The sequence below is a fragment of the Portunus trituberculatus genome, chromosome 28 (genome assembly GCF_017591435.1).
Source record: "Portunus trituberculatus isolate SZX2019 chromosome 28, ASM1759143v1, whole genome shotgun sequence".
In the NCBI taxonomy this organism is placed as follows: Eukaryota; Metazoa; Arthropoda; class Malacostraca; order Decapoda; family Portunidae; genus Portunus; species Portunus trituberculatus.
The window spans coordinates 6,421,056-6,441,055 of NC_059282.1; the positions used below are offsets into that span (position 1 = coordinate 6,421,056).

A 20,000-nucleotide genomic window follows, 5' to 3' on the forward strand; every position below is an offset into this window, starting at 1 on the left:
GGCTAGAATTTGATTTAAAAACAGATAATTACGTACTATTAATGGGTAGGTGTGAATGTTAATGGGTATTATGGCAATGGTAATGGTGGTGATGGGTGTGAGAAATGGTAAAGGGATGGAAAGGAATGTTTAAGACTGTTAGGAGTTGAGTGATGGTTTGAAATGGTTTAATGAGGTGTTGTTAAGCCCTCTCTCTCTCTCTCTCTCTCTCTCTCTCTCTCTCTCTCTCTCTCTCTCTCACTTTTCTTACCTGTTTCCTGCCAGTAGAACAAAGACGATGAATAAATAAACGATAGGAAATAAGAGAGAGAGAGAGAGAAAGAGAGAGAGAGAGAGAGAGAGAGAGAGGGGGGGGGAAAGGAAGGAGTAAAGAGACAAATTATAATGATATGGAAGAAAGAGATGAGAGAGGGAGAAGGGGAGAGGAAATTTGAGCAGAGAGAGAGAGAGAGAGAGAGAGAGAGAGAGAGAGAGAGAGAGAGAGAGAGAGAGAGAGAGAGAGAGTTCCTGCTTCCTCACGTTCTCTCTCTCTCTCTTCCGTAGCTACAATACATCAGTTCGTCTCGTCTCAGGTGAACGGGACAGGTGTTTGTGTCTCCTGCATTGATTAGCGTGCCACCCAGAGACCGCTGCGGGAGGGGAAAAGACGGAGGGAAGACGGAAGAAGGAGAATAAAGAAGAGGGTTCAGAAAGGACAAACAAAAGGGAACAGTACAAGAAAAAAAAAGGAAAGACAGTAGATAGTAAAAATGGAGGTGAACGTAAAAGAAGAACAGGAACAAGAAGAACAAGATGTATTGGAAGCAAGTACAGAAGGAGGAGGTGTATGAGATAGAAGGGGATGAGGAGGAAGAGGAGGAAGAAGAGGAAGTGAAGGAGGAGGAGAAGGAAGACAAGGAGAAGGAGAGAGAGGGAGAAGCAGCAAAATAACAAACAATGCCCAACATCTGTAACACCGACGCATCACTAAGAAACGCGAAGAAGGAGGAGAAGAAGGAGAGAAGAGCTAAGAGGAAGAAGAGGAAGAAGAAGAGGAAGAGGAGGAAGAGCTGACGTGAACCCTGAGGCTAAGGAGTAACTCAATCCTTACTTGAGCCAATAATTTACACGCTGGAGGAAAGGTGGTGGGCGGGAAAGGGGCGGGAACAGAGGCGGCACACACAGGGAGGTGGGCGGGGGCGGTACACCAGCCTTGTCTTCCCCCGCAAAGCCTGTATATTTGGCCAAGACACTCAACACCGCGTTATCCAGCAAGGCCGCACCGATGACCGGGTACGGGAGCCTGTTGGTGCTGAGGTGAGTGTCTGCCGCCCCGCCCCGCCCCGCCCCGTCCCGTCCCGCCCGCCACGTCTCACCCGGCCCCTCCTCCACCCCCTATCTGCTTGGTGAAGGTGCTTGGTGTCTGTTGCTGCCTTGTCTGTTGTCTAATCTCAAGTTTTTTTCCTTCCTTTTTTTTTTTTCGTTTGGTTTGGGAGTGTTGTTGTGGTGTGTGTGTGTGTGTGTGTGTGTGTGTGTGTGTGTGTGTGTGTGTGTGTGCTAGTTTGTCTACATGTTCACTCCCTTCCTATCCCTACTTATATCTCTATTCATTTATCTGCCTATTTAATTACTGTCTTTCAGAGTAACTGGGTCCATTTGAAGTGTGCATGACTGTCTATCTACCTTGCCACAACTACCTGTCTGCTCACCCATCTATTCACTTGCTGCTTGATTGACTTGGTTCATTAGTTCACTTAACATCCCAGCAGACGTCCTCACCACTTATATCTCTCGTAATCCCATTGCTTGATGACACACAAGCTCGTATTCTCAAACTTTTCTGTGCCTCACCTCCAATATTTGAAAAGGCTTTATTTAATACCTGGGACGCCTAAACATTGCAGAATCCCTTAAATGCTACTGAAACCCCCTCATATAGGTTCAGAATCCATACAGGTGCAAAATGTAGATACGCCTCCCCACTTGGTTTTAATTAATGTTATCTCAACAGTAGCACTTCTTATCTGCCTTCTGTATCTTTGTGGCGGGATATGAGGGTGTGATTGAGAGAGAGAGAGAGAGAGAGAGAGAGAGAGAGAGAGAGAGAGAGAGAGAGAGAGAGAGAGAGAGAGAGAGTTTGTACCAATGAAAATAAAAGAGAGAATGTATGGAAGAATAGAGAAAAGAAATCATGCCGTTATTAAAGAGGAGAGAGAGGGAAAGGAAGACACACAAACACACAGACACACAAAAACACACAAAAAATGAGAAAAAATAATGAAAAATCGTATGGAAATTAAACGGCCTTGCACTATTAGTGGCTATATTTATTCATTTATTCATTTATTTATCCACGTGTGCCGCAGGGAAGCCTCGTAGCGAACCTGAGAGCAAAGGACACTATTACATCACTCAAATTGGATAAGCGTACCAATTTAATCAGTTAATTGGCTCAGGTAGGGCGCCACGGAAGTCAAACCACAGTCAGGTAATTATTTCGGTCCCATTTTAATCATTATTTTCTCTCTCTCTCTCTCTCTCTCTCTCTCTCTCTCTCTCTCTCTCTCTCTGGGTTGGTCACTCGTCTATTGCTTTGTTTACTCCATGACCTTCTTGTTTACGCTTCATGGTTCGCTCGTCTTTCCTCTTTTATGTCTTCTCCTTTTATGCACCTTCACATCTTTATTTTTTTTCTTTCCTTCCTGTTTTTTTCTGTTGTTTTTTTTTTGTTATTCCGTGTGTGTGTGTGTGTGTGTGTGTGTGTGTGTGTGTGTGTGTGTGTGTGTGTGTGTGTGTGTGTGTGTGTGTGTGTGTGTTTTCTTTCCTTGAACTTTTTTGCATGGCGTTCTTTATTTTTATCTTTTATTTATTTTTTTTATTTTCTCTTTCATACATTCTTATTTTGATCCTATGTGATTTATTATGAAGCTCTATAGCAGTCTCTCTCTCTCTCTCTCTCTCTCTCTCTCTCTCTCTCTCTCTCTCTCTCTCTCAACTATTTGTAATGACAATTAACACAAAAGCTTCCAGTTTATTTACTCACTGCGTTACACATATCTAATTTGCACAACGCTAATACGTTATATCATCCGGGCGTCTTTACTAAAACAATCTACATAATTTGCCTCGTATTTGCCGCGTGTGTTAGCGTGGTTGGGAGAAGACACGCGTTGTTTGGCCCACGCAGCGTCACTTCTGTTTGTTTTCCTTGCTGTATCTTATCTATGTCACTCGCTATGAAGCTATTCTAAGTTATGAACAGTAAAACCTACACTAGTTCTCCCTCCTCCTTCTCCTCCTCCTCCACGTAAATATTAGTACGGACAGTGTGTGTATATGCGCATGTTAATGTTTCTTTGTCTATTTCTTGTTTTTTTTTTTCAACTCTTATTTTACTTTCTTCTCTCATTAATGTCACACTAGCTAACACTCATCGTTGAAAAAATCATCTCAGATCTTAGTGTGAGTCAATCATCTCTCTCCTCAACGTGTATGAAAATTGCGCTTTTTTTTTCCTTTCTTCGTTTCCTTCGGTTCTTTCACCAGGATTATTTTTGAAGGTCACAGAGATGATAAGTCAGGTTCTCGTGTGTGTGTGTGTGTGTGTGTGTGTGTGTGTGTGTGTGTGTGTGTGTGTGTGTGCGTCTGTGTATGTGAGTGTTCAGTGCATAATCTTTTAAAACCATCCCCAAAATCACGAAAATATACTTTATACCCACACAATCGCCACCAGAACCTGTTAAAAGATGCAAGTACTCGACATGACACTCGGAAACAAGTACGCACGTGAAACAAGACACACACAGCTCACTCGCCTTTTATCTTCATGAATGTCATACTCTGAACGCAAAAAGAGACACGATGGCGAAGAAGCAAAGCCAAGCAAAGCAAGAGGACACGAGTCACGGTTGCGGAAGGCTGGGGCAGGAGGGCGGCATACGTAAGGAAGCAAGTCAGTCAGTCGTTTCATATTCACCTCCCGTACCCAAACATCAGCTTGACGAAGGAAACAACGAAGATTAATACTACTGCGGTGACACTTTTTGCGGCAAGGGACACGCAGTGAGACGTCCTATCGTGTATGGGGAATGGTTTACCGCAGGGGCTTGTTTTGTCGCCCCCGCACGCCAGCACCACTGCCCGGGACACGACGGTACACGCTCTCTTATCGACTCTCTGGGGATGAGGAATAGAATTGGAACTCCATCAGGCACTGGCAACGCTGTTTATCTTTGAAGCAGAGAGAGAGAGAGAGAGAGAGAGAGAGAGAGAGAGAGAGAGAGCTGCCACCAAAGTCACCCATTCGAAACGAGATAACTTTTTCGCCTCCCAGAGTTCGCCACACGATAGCCAGTGACTATCCCGCCCCCATTCTCCACTATAGTCACTAACTCCCGTGACTATTTGCACTAACTGTGTGAAATGCGTGTGCCTTCCTCCCCGCAGACTCACGAACACATGTACATACACACGAACACAAGCTCATTTTAAGGACACGTGTATGCAATTCAATAATGCTTTCGACGTTAATTTTACAGCAAAGTTAAGAAGCTGCGATGATTTACCAGAGAGAGAGAGAGAGAGAGAGAGAGGTAACTGTACCCCATCACAGCCGACCTTGGGAGGCATGAAGAGGTCGCCTTGACGTGTTTACAAAGAAGTGAAGGAGGAGAAGGAGGAGGAGGAGGAGGAAGGAGGAGTGAAGGAGGAGAAACAGGAGGAGGAGGAGGGAAGAAGATGGTCAGATGCACGTGTTTAGGTCAAATAATGCCACCAGCTGCTCTCTCTCTCTCTCTCTCTCTCTCTCTCTCTCTCTCTCTCTCTCTCATACTCTTTCTCCTTGTCGCTGTATCGGCCTCTCCCGCGCATGTTGAGCCGTGTTCAGATTAGCATAGTATTGGAGCAGGCGAGGCTAGCAGGCGGGAAGACAAACAAACAGGAAGCAGCAGAACAAACAAAACGAGAGAGAGAGAGAGAGAGAGAGAGAGAGAGAGAGAGAGAGAGAGGTGGGAACTAACTCACTGCCTCACTGACCAACTAAAAATATGACTGACTGACTGACTGACTGAACGAATGAGTGAATTGCTGAATGAATGACAAATTGAGAAAAAAATAAAAAAGAATGAATAACTAACAAATAGAACGAGAGAGAGAGAGAGAGAGAGAGAGAGAGAGAGAGAGAGAGAGAGAGAGAGAGAGAGCAAGGACAAGACCAAACTGCTTTAAATAGTGTGGGAAAAACTGGAGACAAACAGAAAACGTGAAATATCAATAAGGAAGTCACAGGACAGGGAGAAACAGACGAGAATAGAAAACGGAAAAAGGTAAAGAAGAAAGAGAAATAAAAGAAAAAAAACTCGAATATGAACACTGGAATAAGAGAAAAGAAAACGAAATTACGAAGACAAGAGAAATACGAACGAAATGAAATAAACATCCAAGTAATTTTCAGATGCAGGAGCGAAATAGAAACAGAAAAAGTCAAAAATAAAAAAGCGAAAGGATGAAGAAAGACAAGGCAATGAAAGAAATGAATAAAAGAAAAACACATGAGAGAACAAGCAAGGAGAAATGTGGAAGGGAAAGAAGGAACAAAGAGGAATAATGAAAAGGAGAAGAAGAGGGAAACACGAAGATGGAAAAGACAGGGGAAGGAAAAATATAAGGAAGAGCAGAAGTTATATTAGGAAGTTGGGGAGTGCTGATGCCTTAGAGAGAGAGAGAGAGAGAGAGAGAGAGAGAGAGAGAGAGAGAGAGAGAGAGAGAGAGAGAGAGAGAGAGAGAGAGAGAGAGAGAGCATATACCCTTCACTAAGTACATTACTGAGAATGAGAGGACAAAAGACAAGGAAATGATGAAACCTCACTTACTGCCTTCTGTCACCACCACCACCACCACCACCATCACCACCACCACCACCACTTCTAACTTCCCACTCATCTCTCCTCATAACCCGCATCATTAATATCCACCTCCCTTCACGCCTCCTGGACTCATCACCACCATCACCACCACCATCACCACCATCACCACCCATAACCACCACAATCACCACCAACTAACATTATGACAAGATAAACTATTTATTTTGTACATCTACCACTACTTCTCATCACCATCACCACGACCATCACCATTTCAAATCATAAGACTAAGGAGAAATGGTCTCAAAGAAAAGGAGGAGGAGGGAGAGGGGGAGAGAGGGAGAGGGAGAGAGGGAGAAGGAGCTAACGAGATGAGGGAAATTATGCGATGGAAGAATGATGATGACAGAACGAATACAAATCAAAGGAGAACGTGAAATGAGAAGAAATGGAAGGAAGAGGGCCGCCGTGGTACAGTGGAACCATACGTGCTTTGGGGTCCGAGGGGTCTCCAAGCGCACGGGTTCGAGTCCTGTCCACGGTCCGAGTGTAGGTTGGGCTTCTTCACTCGGGACAATGATTTCCTAGCGGGTGGGCTTTGAGATAGGAGGTATCCCAAAAAGTATCCCCTTTAGCCCAGAAATTCCCGTGAAAAGCCCATATGGTATAAATGGTGTAAAAAGTACTAAATATTTTCCTCCCCCGAGATTTACACTGTCCTTTCTTGGTAAATGATCTTCTCTCACCATCTCATTTTCTCTTCCCTTCATCATCTCCTCCTTCTCCTCCTATCTTCTTTCACCATTTTTTTCTCAGTATTCTTTGCTTCATTCCACTATTTTTTTCATCTTTTTTTTTTCCTTCATTTTCTCTCCTTGTTCCTTCCCTCTATTTGCTTAACAATATATCTTTCACCAACTCTCTCTCTCTCTCTCTCTCTCTCTCTCTCTCTCTCTCTCTCTCTCTCTCTCTCCTTTCCTTCATCCCCCTTTTCCTTTCTTCTCCCTCTTCTCTCTTCCTTTCCCTCCCTTTGGCCCCAAGACACCCTCCCCGGTGGGTACTCAATCTATCATCACCCCGGGGGCCGCATCCTCCCAGGGGGAAGGAAAGTGCCCCCCCGTGAGGAAACATTTCAGGTATTTTGTTGACAAGAACGCTGGGTCACCTTTCCCTGCCCTTCCCTTCCCTTCCCGTCGCTTCCCGTCCTTTCCCGTTCCTTTCTATCCCTTCCCGTCCCTTTCTGTTCCTTTTCATTCCTTTCCGTCCCTTCCCGTCCATGTTTCATCCCTTCCTGTACTTTTTCTGTTAATTTTTGTTCCTTCCCGTCACTTCCCGTCACTTTCCATCCCTTCTCGTCCCTCTCTGTTTTTTTTCTGTCCCTTTCCGTACCTTCCCATCCTTTTTCGTACATTACCGTCTCTTCCCGTCCTTGCCCGTGCCTTCCCGTCCTTTCCCATCCCTTCCCGTTCCTCTTCGTCCTCCCTCTCTTCCTTACTTCCTCTTTCCCTCTTTCTTCCTTCTCTCTCTCGTTTCCTTCTTACGATACAGATTTCTCTCTCTCCCTCTCTTCCTCCCACCGTCATTCTCTCACTTTCCCTTCCTGTCTCTTTCTGTCTCTTTTTCGTCCCTTCCTGTCCCTTTCTATTCCTTCCCGTCCCTTCCCGTCCCTTCAGAAACACGTGAACGGCGCTACGTAAACACATGACGTGCCTTTCAGATTTGCATGAGAGAGTTTCATATTTTTTATCTTTGTTTTTCTTTTTTTTTCTTTTTCTCTTTTCCTCGTTTTATTCTTTCAGTCTCCGGTGTTATTCCCGCATTGTTTCATTCTTGTTTTCCACCTTTTTTTTTTTTTTTCTTCTTATTCTTATTCTGCTTCCGTTTTGTTTGTCTCGGTTTGTATGTTGTTGTTTTGTTATTATTATTATTATTATTATTATTATTATTATTATTTCTATGATCATTACTGTCACTGTTATTATTACATTTTGCTCGGTTTTCTTACTTTTCTTTTCTTTTTTTCTTTTTTTTTATCTTCTTTGCTGATTTTGTTTTGCCATTTCATTTCCTTGATTTTCTTGATTTTGGACTCGTAAACAAAAACACCAACACAAGTTTAGAATTGACAGAATCCTCTCTCTCACACACACACACACACACACACACACACACACACACACACACTACCAAACACCGTCGTAAATACACAGACAAACAGCACACGTCCTCCAACAGAAAATGGGCTCGTTTTAAGGGGTAACACTCCCATTAACGTCCACCAGTGCTTGGGAAGATGAAGTCAGGTTAGTAGGGCACAGTGATCCTACAAGAAAGAGGAAGAGGAAGAGCAAGAGGAGGAAGAAGAGGAAGAGAAAGAGGAGAAGGAGGAGGAGGAGAAGAACCAGATTTAATGTAGGTTCCATGTGTAAGAAGACAAATTATGTTGATAGTGTGTGTGTGTGTGTGTGTGTGTGTGTGTGTGTGTGTGTGTGTGTAAACAGAGATGCACCTTCACTTTACACGGTCTCCCTGTGCGCACACATACACACACACACACACACATAATCTCAAATCCTTTCCTCATTCCTTGCTTCCTCCTCTCCTTTTCCTTCTCCTCCTTCTCCTTTCCTTCCTTCCCTTTCCTGCATTTCATCCTCTCTTCCCAGCCTGCCTCTATCCCTCCCTCCTCCCTCCCTCCCTCCCTCCCTCCCTCCCTCCCTCGCCCCAAGCCTGACAGGTGACCCGGACAGGTGAGAGCTTCATTAATGCGGCAGGTAAGAGCCAAACACAGGTAAACATGATTTGTGCCTTGTCCTTCGTGTTTCTGGTAGAATGTAATGATTGTTGTCGTCGAGTTAACCTAATTGAATAGTAAATAGATAGATGGATAGATAGATGGATAGATAGATAGATAGATGGATAGATGGATAGATAGATTGGTAAATAAGACAGTCAGAGATATATAAATAGAGAAATGGAGACGTAAAAAGATAGAAAATAGATATGTAGGTAGATACATAGGTAGATAAGTAAGTAGACAGCCAGCCAGACAGACAGATAGACAAATAGCTAGTCAGTTTCATAAAGAACAAAAAGACTTCAAATTTTCCTCGTCTTGGATGATAAACCCTCAAAATTGCTCTTCGTCCTCCTCCTCTTCTTCCTCTCCTCCTCCTCCTCCTACTCCTCCTCCTCCTCCTCTTTCTGCACACTCAGATCCTTGGCGGAGGAGGGAAGGAAGGGAAAAAAAAGAAGGAAGGATTACAGTTATAACCTTCCTTTTCCAGTACTATTTTCCCTTTCTGCCTCCCTTTCCTTCCTCTCCCTCCTTCTCTCCCTTACCCTCTCCTCTTCACTCTCCGTTTATCTTTCCTTCGCCTTCCCTCTTTTCTCACTTCCTCCACCTCCTTCATCATTCGTCTGATATCCACTTCCTTCTTGTTTCTCATTTATTTCAACTTATTTGTGTTTTTTCCTCCTTTTACCCCTGTCTCTCTCACTCTCTCTCTCTCCCTACTGGCTTCTCGCTGACTCTCCATCCCTGTCTTGCAAAACGAGCATTCTCCGTCTCCTTAGTAAGATTTAGAGGCAAAATCTCCTTCCGCAACATGATAACCTTTGGTCCAATTGAGGGATGAACCACCGGGAGCCTTCTTCGTGCGTCCTCTCCCGCCGGTGATGTGATTGTAACTGTCTAGACGGAGTAGATGCCGGGCGTATATGTACGGTAGTGTCTAAGATCTTGCTGAATACGATCCTGTCTTACGTAAATGAGTATCGATAAAATGTGGAGTGTTTTGCCGGTATCTCCGCCACGTACGATAATTTTGAATGTGTGTTGTGAAAGGGAGCGCTGAAGACAATACCGCCTTGGGTTACGTATATGGAAATCTATATGGTGAATGTTTTGAGTTTTGGTACAGTGCAAGATATCGTTGATGTCGAGTTGATGCGATACTGACATCTTAGTTGCCAAAATTGTGTAGTGTTATTTTTTTTTTTTTTTTTTTATGTCGAGTGGATGCGATACTGACATCTTAATCGACAGAATTGTGTAGTGTTGATCTTTCTTTTTTTTTATGTTGTTCGATACTTATGCTTCGAAGTGTACGAGGTCTTGTATGTAATTACGAAAAACAAGGAAATCAGTTGATACGTATACGATAATTGTCTTGGTACGTACCATTATAAATACGATAATTCTCTGTGTGTGTGTGTGTGTGTGTGTATGTGTGTGGTACTGTCGAGGTATGCTAAGTACAATAGCTGCGTCATGCAATGTATTAAACTCGCGCATGCTGCAACTACTAACCCGCCGGTCAACACTGCAATGAATTTCAGTCACGTGAGATTCCTGAGTGTAAGACTTGCATGCGAAACTCGAGCTCTGACCAAACGGCCTTAGCGGACAAAAATGACAAGGGTAAGCAATGCCAATGTATACATCAATGGAGAGTGGACGTGCTCGGGCCACTAAGCAAGCCGCGGTGAGTACGTACAGCAATACCACGGAGAAGTACGACATTAGGGTACGTACGATTTAGGACCTTTCTCTAAAACACTGGTACCCGCATCCCAACCACATTCCTAAGGCTCGATATAATACTTAGAAGCTACACAGGTTTCATAAGAGAGTTTTGTTGTGGTTCTAGAGTCAGATTAAAAAGATTTCTTCACCATTAACACGAGAAACAGTCTCGTGAACTCACTAATCATTTGTGACTTTTGAAAATAGTGGTCATGAGATATTTGCAATGGTTTCTAAAGGTGTTTTTTACTGTTCTAGTGAGAAATTGATAAGTTATCAATATTATCAATAGGAGAAACTGTATTGTGAACCCTAATAGTCATCTCAAGCCTTTGGAAGCAGGATTTTCAAGAGTGTATCCCCCTGTTAATAATGTAGAAATCTAATCACTTTACCTCTAAAACTGTAAAACACCTTAAAGACACGTAAATTCAAGTAAAGCCGTTTTAAATAGTGGAGATGAACCGCAGAAGTATTTGAGAAGGCTCGTATTCTCCTAACCTAACCTAACCTAACCTCAGAAATGAAGAAGCAAAACGTTTCAGAACACAGGTCTTACGTACAGCGGGGCTCCAACGCACCAGCCCGCCGCAAGACCACACCATTACATTATTTAAGGTCCCGCACTATATCAGAGGATAAAATTTAAGAAAGCCACTTCGAGTCGGCAATAACATCGTTGTAATATTAAGAGGACACTTGGCATCCTTCCATTTTCTCATTTCCCCGTTTTCTTTCCACGCCTAGGTTCATGTTTGTGAGGGGATACCAAGTTAGATTTTTATGGTCTTATTTTTCCCCTTTACAGCTTGACCTGTCCGGCCCCAGGAGGTCACCAGGAGCAGAGATAAGGTCAATAGAGGTCATCGAGGAAGAAGCAAGCGTCAGGGATCAGGTAATAAGAGGAATATTTCTTATCTAGCTAGGAAAGAAATGGAGAATAAAGGGAGATTGGAGAGAGAGAAGGAAGTAGAAATGAAAGAATATAAAAAAAAGGTAAAAAGTAGAAGTAGGAGATAACTAAATAGAGAAAATAGCCACTTGATCTATAGAACAGAAGGAGAGTGAAGTGAAAAAGATAAAGAAAAGAGAAGAATAAAAGTAGACGAAAAGATGAAGGAATGCTGAAAAATTACGAAGAAGGAATAAAGAACGAAGGAAGAACAGAAGGAAGAAAGACAAGAGGATGATTGTGTCTAGTCTGCCACCTCTCCTCTTCCTTTTCTTTTCATTCCTTCTATCTCCCCTGTGCATTTGGTCTTCCTGCATTTTTTTCTTTTCTCTTCCTCTTCCTCTTCCCTAATACATATTGCTATTATACACTATCGCCTACACACTTTTGGGCCTCAGACTGTATGGCACCAGGTCCTCCTCCTCCTCCTCCTCTCCTCCTCCTATACTCCTCCTCCTCCTCCTCCTCCACCTCCTGCTCCTCCTCTTACTCTTGCCCCAGACACATACTTCCCAGAGGCAGACATTATTGAAGTGCACATGAAAGACCTCACGAAAGACACACACACACACACACACACACACACACACACACACACACACACACACACACACATGCAACTACATACATGCATATAATTTTATTTCTTCTCTTCTTTCTATCTTTTTTTTTTATCTTCAAGTAAAATCGTGATTATTCTTTATTATAATTACTGTTATTGGGTCCACTCTCTCTCTCTCTCTCTCTCTCTCTCTCTCTCTCTCTCTCTGGTAATGGTGATAGTGGTGGTGGTGGTGGTGGAATCTGTCACTATTTCCACACAATCTATGAAGCAATTGATAACAAACTAATCTTATATAATTCCATATTTCCCGCCCTCGTAAACCCCAGTGCCATTTCCCACCTTCCCTTTCTCTCCCCTTCTTCTCCCCTTCCTCTCCTCTTCCTCTCCTGTTCCTCTCCTCTTCTTCTCCTCTTCCTCTCTTTCCCCTTCACCACTTCCTCCACACTCCATCTTTCCTACCATATACTCCACTTCCTCTTTCCCCTTCCCTGACTCACTCTCTCTCTCTCTCTCTCTCTCTCTCTCTCTCTCTCTCTCTCTCTCTCTCTCTCTCTCTCTCTCTCTCCATTCACTCCTAATTCCTAATCCCCTCTCTCGTCCCCTAACTCTCTCTCTCTCTCTCTCTCTCTCTCTCTCTCTCTCTCTCTCTCTCTCTCTCTCTCTCTCTCTCTCTCTCTTTCCCCTTACTCCCCTCTCCTTCCACTCTCTCCCCTCTCCTTCCCTCTCTCCCCTCTCCTTCCCTTCTCTTCCCTCCTTCCCTCTCTCTCCCCTTTACTTCCCCTCACTCCCCTCTCCTTCCCCTCTCCCTTCGTAATGGGGGCACAGAAGTGAACCAACTTGCGAGAAACGGCCGCTAGGATTTCGTTTCATTAAAGAGAGAGAGAGAGAGAGAGAGAGAGAGAGAGAGAGAGAGAGAGAGAGAGAGAGAGAGAGAGTACTGTTTCATGCCACCGAGAAAAGAGAGGAGGAAAAGAGGTGAATACAAAAGAGAAAGAAAGAGACTAGTAAAGGGAGGAGAGAAAGGATGGAGAGGTGAATGGAAGGAGGGAAAGCACGGATGGAATAAGAAAAAGGGTGAATGAAAAGGGGAAAGGTATAGAAGAAAAAGGTAAGGAATTGAGAGAGAGAGAGAGAGAGAGAGAGAGAGAGAGAGAGAGAGAGAGAGAGAGAGAGAGGGAAGGAACTCTAAAACACGAGCAAGCAAACCTAAACCGTATAAGCAAAAATAACACGCATGATTTGAAACGCAGACAGAAGCAATAACTCCCGCTAAGATCGACACTCGCGAGGCACAGGAAGGTGGCGGCGAGCGAGGTGCCTTCAGAGAAAAAAGTACAAGCATACGTTTGCACCGCCCTGGAAGTCGCCCCGATAAATCACTGCGTGGAGACTTCAAATTATAAATATTACGGTCACGAACGAAGCTGGTCACGCCTGAACTAACCCCCTTGTCCTCCTCCTCTTCCTCTTCCTCCTCTTCCTCCTCCTCCTCTGATTTCAGGAACCCCCGATACACTTTAAAGATTACACTTAAGAACAGTTCCATTCACCTTTAAGACTCTCAAACAACTGCACTTTTATACGACATAACTCTGAGTGCAGCTTTAGTTTAGCCGTTCAGTTTAACAGCGCGCATTTTACCTAATGTCTTGATATCAGGAATGGAATGTACAAACTGCTGATAGTCGGATAGGAGAGCAACTTCATGTTTCTACCTAGTTATTTAGAATTACATTACTAAAGAAAATGTTAAAAAATGAAGGTAAAAAAGATCAAAATATGCTGAGAGAGAGAGAGAGAGAGAGAGAGAGAGAGAGAGAGAGAGAGAGAGAGAGAGAGAAAACACATAAAACCATAAAAAAGCAAGCTATTTTTTTCTTCTCCTCGCACACAGGAATGGCCTCACTCTTCGCGTTACTATGAAGGAGAGCTATGTCCTGTATAACACACCCTTACACCCTATACACCCTTACACTCACCTTGACACCTCCTTACCTTCCCTTCCTCTCTCCTCTACACTATACCACCCCCTTCCCTCCCATCTTCTACCTCACATCCCTTCAGCTCACCTCCCCATCAGCCTTCCATTCCCTACCTTAACTATACCCTCTGTCTCCTCTACTATGCCTTTATCAAGAGTACGTTAGTCACCCCTGTTTTTGCGCCCGTTTTCTTTTTTTCTTGCTAAGGCTGCTCATTTTCTTTTTTTTTTTTTTTTTTTTTTTTCTATTCGCCAGACGGTCACGTGTTTATTATATATGTAGCATCCCAAAGTCAACCTGATTAGGGTCTCTGTGTTAAGTTTGGTGCTAGTTTGTCCTTGTGTCACCAAACTGTGATGTTAGGATTGGTGCGTTTGGGATTGGTGGTGATTTATTTATTTATTTATTTTTTTTTTTTATATATAGGTGAGTTTCTCCTCAAAGTGTCTCCTCCTCCTCCTCCTTCGTTTTCTTTTCCGGTGGTTGTTTCGTTTCTAGACCTTCTTTCCTTGCTTTTATTGCTCGTATGCATTATATGAATTTAGCTTCTCTCTCTCTCTCTCTCTCTCTCTCTCTCTCTCTCTCTCTCTCTCTCTCTCTCTCTCTCTCTCTCTGTAATTTGCATCTTTCCTTATTCACTAACTTGTCCCTTCCTTTCATTACTTTAACTTCTTTTCCTTTCCCTTCCAATCCCTTCCTTATTCACCCTCTCTCTCTCTCTTTCTCCTTTCCTTCTCCCCTCCCTCCTCTCCCCTTTCTCTTTTACCCTCCTTACTTGTCCTCTCTCCCTTATTACCTTTTCTGCAGAGGGCCACCTATACCTCACCTTTCCTCTTCATTCCGTCTCCTTCCCTCTACCCAACCTGTCATTACTGAGGGGAGAGAGGGGAGGAGGAGAGAGGGAGAGGGAGGAACAAGATGGCTCCTCACCTGCCTTAATCAACCACCTTTACCTATCATTACTCTCTGGAGACTTCGCCCTAATTATAACTCGGCAGGAGAATAATTGCAACATTCGCCACCGTGTCCACTTCGCCTCCCAGGTCAGCTTGAGGGAACGAGAGAAAGAGAATGGGGAGTAATGGGAAAGATTATGAAATATGTCATCTTGAAATGTATTTATAGAAGGTGAGGATTGGGAGAACGAGTTAAAGGGGAGGTATAAAGGATTAGAATGCTTGGTGAGGAAAGGGAATAGGGAAATTGATGGGAAAATAGGATTGTGATGCATAGGAAGTGAAAAATTATATAAGAATGAGAAAAAGTTATGTAAGAATGTGAAATTGTTAGTTTTTTCTTTAAATATTTATAGGAAAAGGAGGATATTATATAAAACCTCATTCGTAACTCTCTCTCTCTCTCTCTCTCTCTCTCTCTCATTACGGTAAGGACAATGCTTCACCTTCTATATACTCCTCCCTCTTCTCTCCTCCCCTCCTCCCATACGTCACCCTCCCTACTTCCATCTCTCCTCCCCTACGTCACCCCTCCCCTCCACCCCCCCCAATCCTTCTCCCGTCACCCGCCGCTCTGCAAACCTTTTCACTCTATCGTCTTTGTTCCTCCTTTTCACACTGACTCTCCACAGTGACTTGCCTGACTTACACTGACTCGGCAGCCTGGAACCTACCTAGTCTGGCGTACACACACACACACACACACACACAGCAGGATACAAACTGTTGTCATTCGCTTCTCTTTCATAGTTTCCCTTCTGTTGATGCTTTGTTTTTTAATTACACAGATGCAAGAAGAGCAAAAAAGAAGTGAGTAAGAAGAAAGAGAAGAGAAAAAGGAGGTAGAAGAAAGAGATTATCCTAAAAAATCCCATTAATTAACTATGAAAGCCAGTGACAAGCCGTAAAATAAAATAAAAAACAGTAACATATTTAATAAACACTTCATAAACCCACAGAATGACTGAGATGGAGAACGAAAAGAAAGAAAGAAGAGATAGAATAGAACACCTTAAAAACCCCACCAATTAACAAAGAAAATCCGTGACAAGGCGTAAAAAAAGTAAGACTATTTAACAAACACCTTATAAACCAACAGAATGAGTGACAAGGAAAACAGAAGAAAGAAAGAAGAGACAGAAAAAAAAAGACATCATAAAAAACAGTAAAAACATTCAAAAACTCAAAGTAAACTCACAGTGGCCAGCAGCTGAGTCCCCAAACACGAGCCTTGGCCATCCCACACGACATGCAGCACTGTTTGCATCGCGCAGGGCAAACAAGGCTGAAATAACACTGGAATCCAATACCTGCCTGTGTTTAATACCTGGCAGGGCGAGTCAGTGAGGCGGAACACACGCGGATCAAAGCGCAGGGCATTCCCGTATCTTCTAAGTGTTACCTGACGCACAAAACACCTTGAAATTACCTTAAAGTGCCGCTCAATTACCTGTCTACTAACACACCACGACTTGAGTGCCCAGTTCCGCGTACAAGAACGGCTTAAACTCATAACACCAAGGGAGAACCAAGAGAGAACCGAGACAGAACCGATAACTCACACACCGCTTTACACGCTCCCCGTCTCTCCTCTCCTCCCTTCTCAAGAGCAGCGCCAGGGTGTGATTAGAGCGAAAGTAATGCCACTGATCGCTGTATTATCCCATATAGAGCGAGCCCTACGCATGCACTCGGCCCCATTCCCAGCACATCATTCTTTTTCCCGAAATGTAACGAACGGGAACTGAACGAGTGAACGAATGAATGGTGAAGGGAGACGCGTGACTGCAACGGTGGCCAGTGAAGCTCGAATATGAAAGCAAAATTCTCTCTCTCTCTCTCTCTCTCTCTCTCTCTCTCTCTCTCTCTGGTCTGTATTTCTCTCACAACGACCATTTTCCAAAGCCACAGAGATGATTAGCGGGATTTTCAAGTGTTTTTCCAGTTAATAATGAAGAAATCTTGTCACTCCGCCTATAGAAAAGTAAAAACACCTTAAAAATTCGTGCAATCTTAGATAAAGCCTTTGAAATAGTGGAGGTGAAGCGTAGAAGGATTTGAGAATACGAACCTCTCTCTCTCTCTCTCTCTCTCTCTCTCTCTCTCTCTCTTGCCTCATACAGAACCAAGACACAGTGCCTCAGTAAGCTATTTTTAATTATATTTTCTTTTTGTCACTTCCCAGCGTTCTTCCTACATGGAAAAATGTGACTCAATACGATTAAATTCAAACATTATCGAACACTTCAATATACAGCCATTCACAGAACACTCTAGGACAACACACAAGGGATACGCTGTCCCTAACACGAACCCTGCTCCTTCAACAATAACTCCCACACACACCCACGCTTAATGAGGATAATGGCGCATGAAAGGATTACACACTCTTTAAGGCGCATTAAATACCCTCTTTTTCTTGATCTTTTTTTACTTCGTTTTCTTTGTTCCCATCCTTTCCGATCTGCCGCGCGGGTCTTAATCTTAAACTTGGTCCAGTCTTGGCTGTTCATCTCTGACACACACACCGGGAGGAGGAAAAGGAGGAGGAAGAGGAGGAGGAGGAGGAAGAGGAAGAGGAGAAGGAAGAGGAGGAGGTCATTCGTAGGATACTAAAGGTTATACTTCACATTAAAGGGGAAGGAGAGAGAGAGAGAGAGAGAGAGAGAGAGAGAGAGAGAGAGAGAGTACTTTATCCTGACTATTACTGATACAAGATTCACAACTCATGCATGACTAACGGACCTTGCGTGTTGAGACAAACTGAATGTGCCCTTTCTCTCTCTCTCTCTCTCTCTCTCTCTCTCTCTCTCTCTCTCTCTCTCTCTCCGGTGGATGGGTGTTTTGCATAAAGAACGTTCATAATTAATAATAACACCGAGAGAGAGAGAGAGAGAGAGAGAGAGAGAGAGAGAGAGAGAGAGAGAGAGAGAGAGAGAGAGGGGGCATATCCATGCTTCAATTAATCCATAAGAGATATAATCTTTCAAGTACCCATTCAAAACCATCTCTATAGCCCTCCATCCCTGCCCTGCCCTCAAACATCCCCCTTTTCTCCCCCTCTTCTCCTCCTCCCTTCAAAAATAATAAAAAAGGAAGTCTATACAGAAGCCTACCAGAAAGGCTCTCTTTTTAATGATAGGCAAAGAATAGATCGGATACAATAGATCTCTTTGTACTCTCTCTCTCTCTCTCTCTCTCTCTCTCTCTCTCTCTCTCTCTCTCTCTCTCATGCCTACCTTTAGCTTACGTAGAAAGAGAACAGGGAGAGAGAGCTAGTGAGGAAGTAGGAAGGGAGAGCAAGAATGACCAATAGGGAAGAGGAAGTGAGGGAGAGGTGAGGTAGGGAGAGAAGTGGAGGAGGGGGAGAGAGAACCTGCTGGTGGGGAGGGGGTGACTGGGTCCTGCATGGGTGGGGAGGAGGAAGGGAGGGTGATGCAAAGTAGAGTAGGAAAGGAAGGGAGGCAGGGAATGGCTGTCTGGTTCTGTGCTATTACTTCTTCTAATCATTCCTAATTAGATCGAATGAAGTCATCAGGTTGTGAGGAACAGTAAGCATTAAGCAGCATTAACAGCCACGTCTGGACCTGTTACCTCGCGTACCTTGTAAGAAAAATAGCTCAGTGCACCGTAAACCTTAACACTGAGATCTGAATGCCTTCACAGTGCAAACATCAGAAAAAAAAATATGAAAAGAATACTCGTAAATTTAATGTTTCTTCTATTACTTCCGTCTTTTTTATTGATTTATCTTTTTGACACATTTCGAAACACCTTGGGATTTTAACCCCTTGAGTACCGTGATGTGTTTCCATATTCATTCTGCTAACTATTTGGTGATTTTATACAGCTTCAGAAACTTATGTGGGGATTAGAATAGTGAACACTGTAGCCATTAATCTTCTGACCTCCATTGACCCTTCCTAATGTCAATAAAATCGTCTAATCGTACCCAAAATCAAAGTAAAAATATGTCTCAGTACTGAAGAGATTAAAAGGACTATTTTCAAACACCATAAAGATTACTCGAATTCTCGCAGACGTTTATTTCTGCACTGATTATGCAATATCATACTTAAGGTATCAGTGCTTGAAGACCCCTGAAAGCCTTAGTAACTCACAACATGTTACAGCAACACGATAAGACGCCGGAGTGTTTGAGGTTAGAGGCTTGGGAAATAGAGAGACATCGGGATATGATGGAAGGGATATGAGAACAGAGAAGGCTAAATAATAACATAACCAAACAGACACAATCAATTGCTGTTAGACTCCAGACACTACAAGGTCGCACGAACAAAAACTCTATCGATGAATCGCCAGCCTAATGTAATCTTGCAGTAAATTTCCAATAACAGTGTCCGCACTTATTCCACTGTGTCATAATAGCCGCCTGCTGGAGCTGGAGCCCACTTAATTTTTGAAAAGGTTACCCCCTTTCTGCATGATGACGTACTGCCTTGGTATTGGTCACCGATATAGAGGTTATCAATATAATTGGCGGAAGAGAACGTGACGTCACACACATTACACTATGTCACGAAATGGGGCGTGGAGAACATGCGCATTAGCAACATACCAATAAACAAACACACGAACGAATTCACTGTACGCTCAACCAGTCCCAGCTGATGGAACGGTGAGGGGATCGGAAACCTTAGACAAAATCCAAGACGCAACACATTTTCGGAGACATCATGGCCTTACCAGACTCGTCAATCCAAACATTTTCACACGCACGGCAATACCATAGTGTCGTAAGCAAGCTTCATTATTGTAATGCACACAACAACTACACACACTAACGTGCTAAAAATTTCACACTTACATTATCTCTGTCTTCCGTGTCACTACTCTATAATTCAATACACAAGCAATGGGAGTGGCATAAAGCTCGTGGTATTAGAAAAAGAAGAGCAAAACAAGCGCTGACATGCAAAAACACATATTTCTAACACCTCTCCTCCGTCTCACCTTCCTGCCATCACAACACTGAGCAAAACACAAAAATAACGGAAAATTCACACTTACATCTCTCTCCCATATCCTCATTTCTGACATGCAAACACACACACACGTAGCATCTTTCCTCCGTATCATCTCTGCCATCACAACACTGAGCAAAACACAAACATAACAGACATTTTACACTTACATCTCTCGTCCATGTCCTC

At 43.5% G+C, this 20,000-nt stretch overlaps 1 protein-coding gene across 2 annotated transcripts in view; it reads right to left on the reverse strand.

The window, feature by feature from the left end:
- LOC123510084 (protein madd-4-like) overlaps window positions 1-20,000 on the reverse strand; it is a 251,648-nt gene that overhangs the window by 231,567 nt on the left and 81 nt on the right. For both annotated transcript variants that reach the window (XM_045264876.1, XM_045264875.1), the window contains exon 1: window positions 19,982-20,000. This exon is cut by the window's right edge. The gene's annotated coding sequence lies outside the window, so the exon portion shown is untranslated. The remainder of the gene's footprint in view (window positions 1-19,981) is intronic.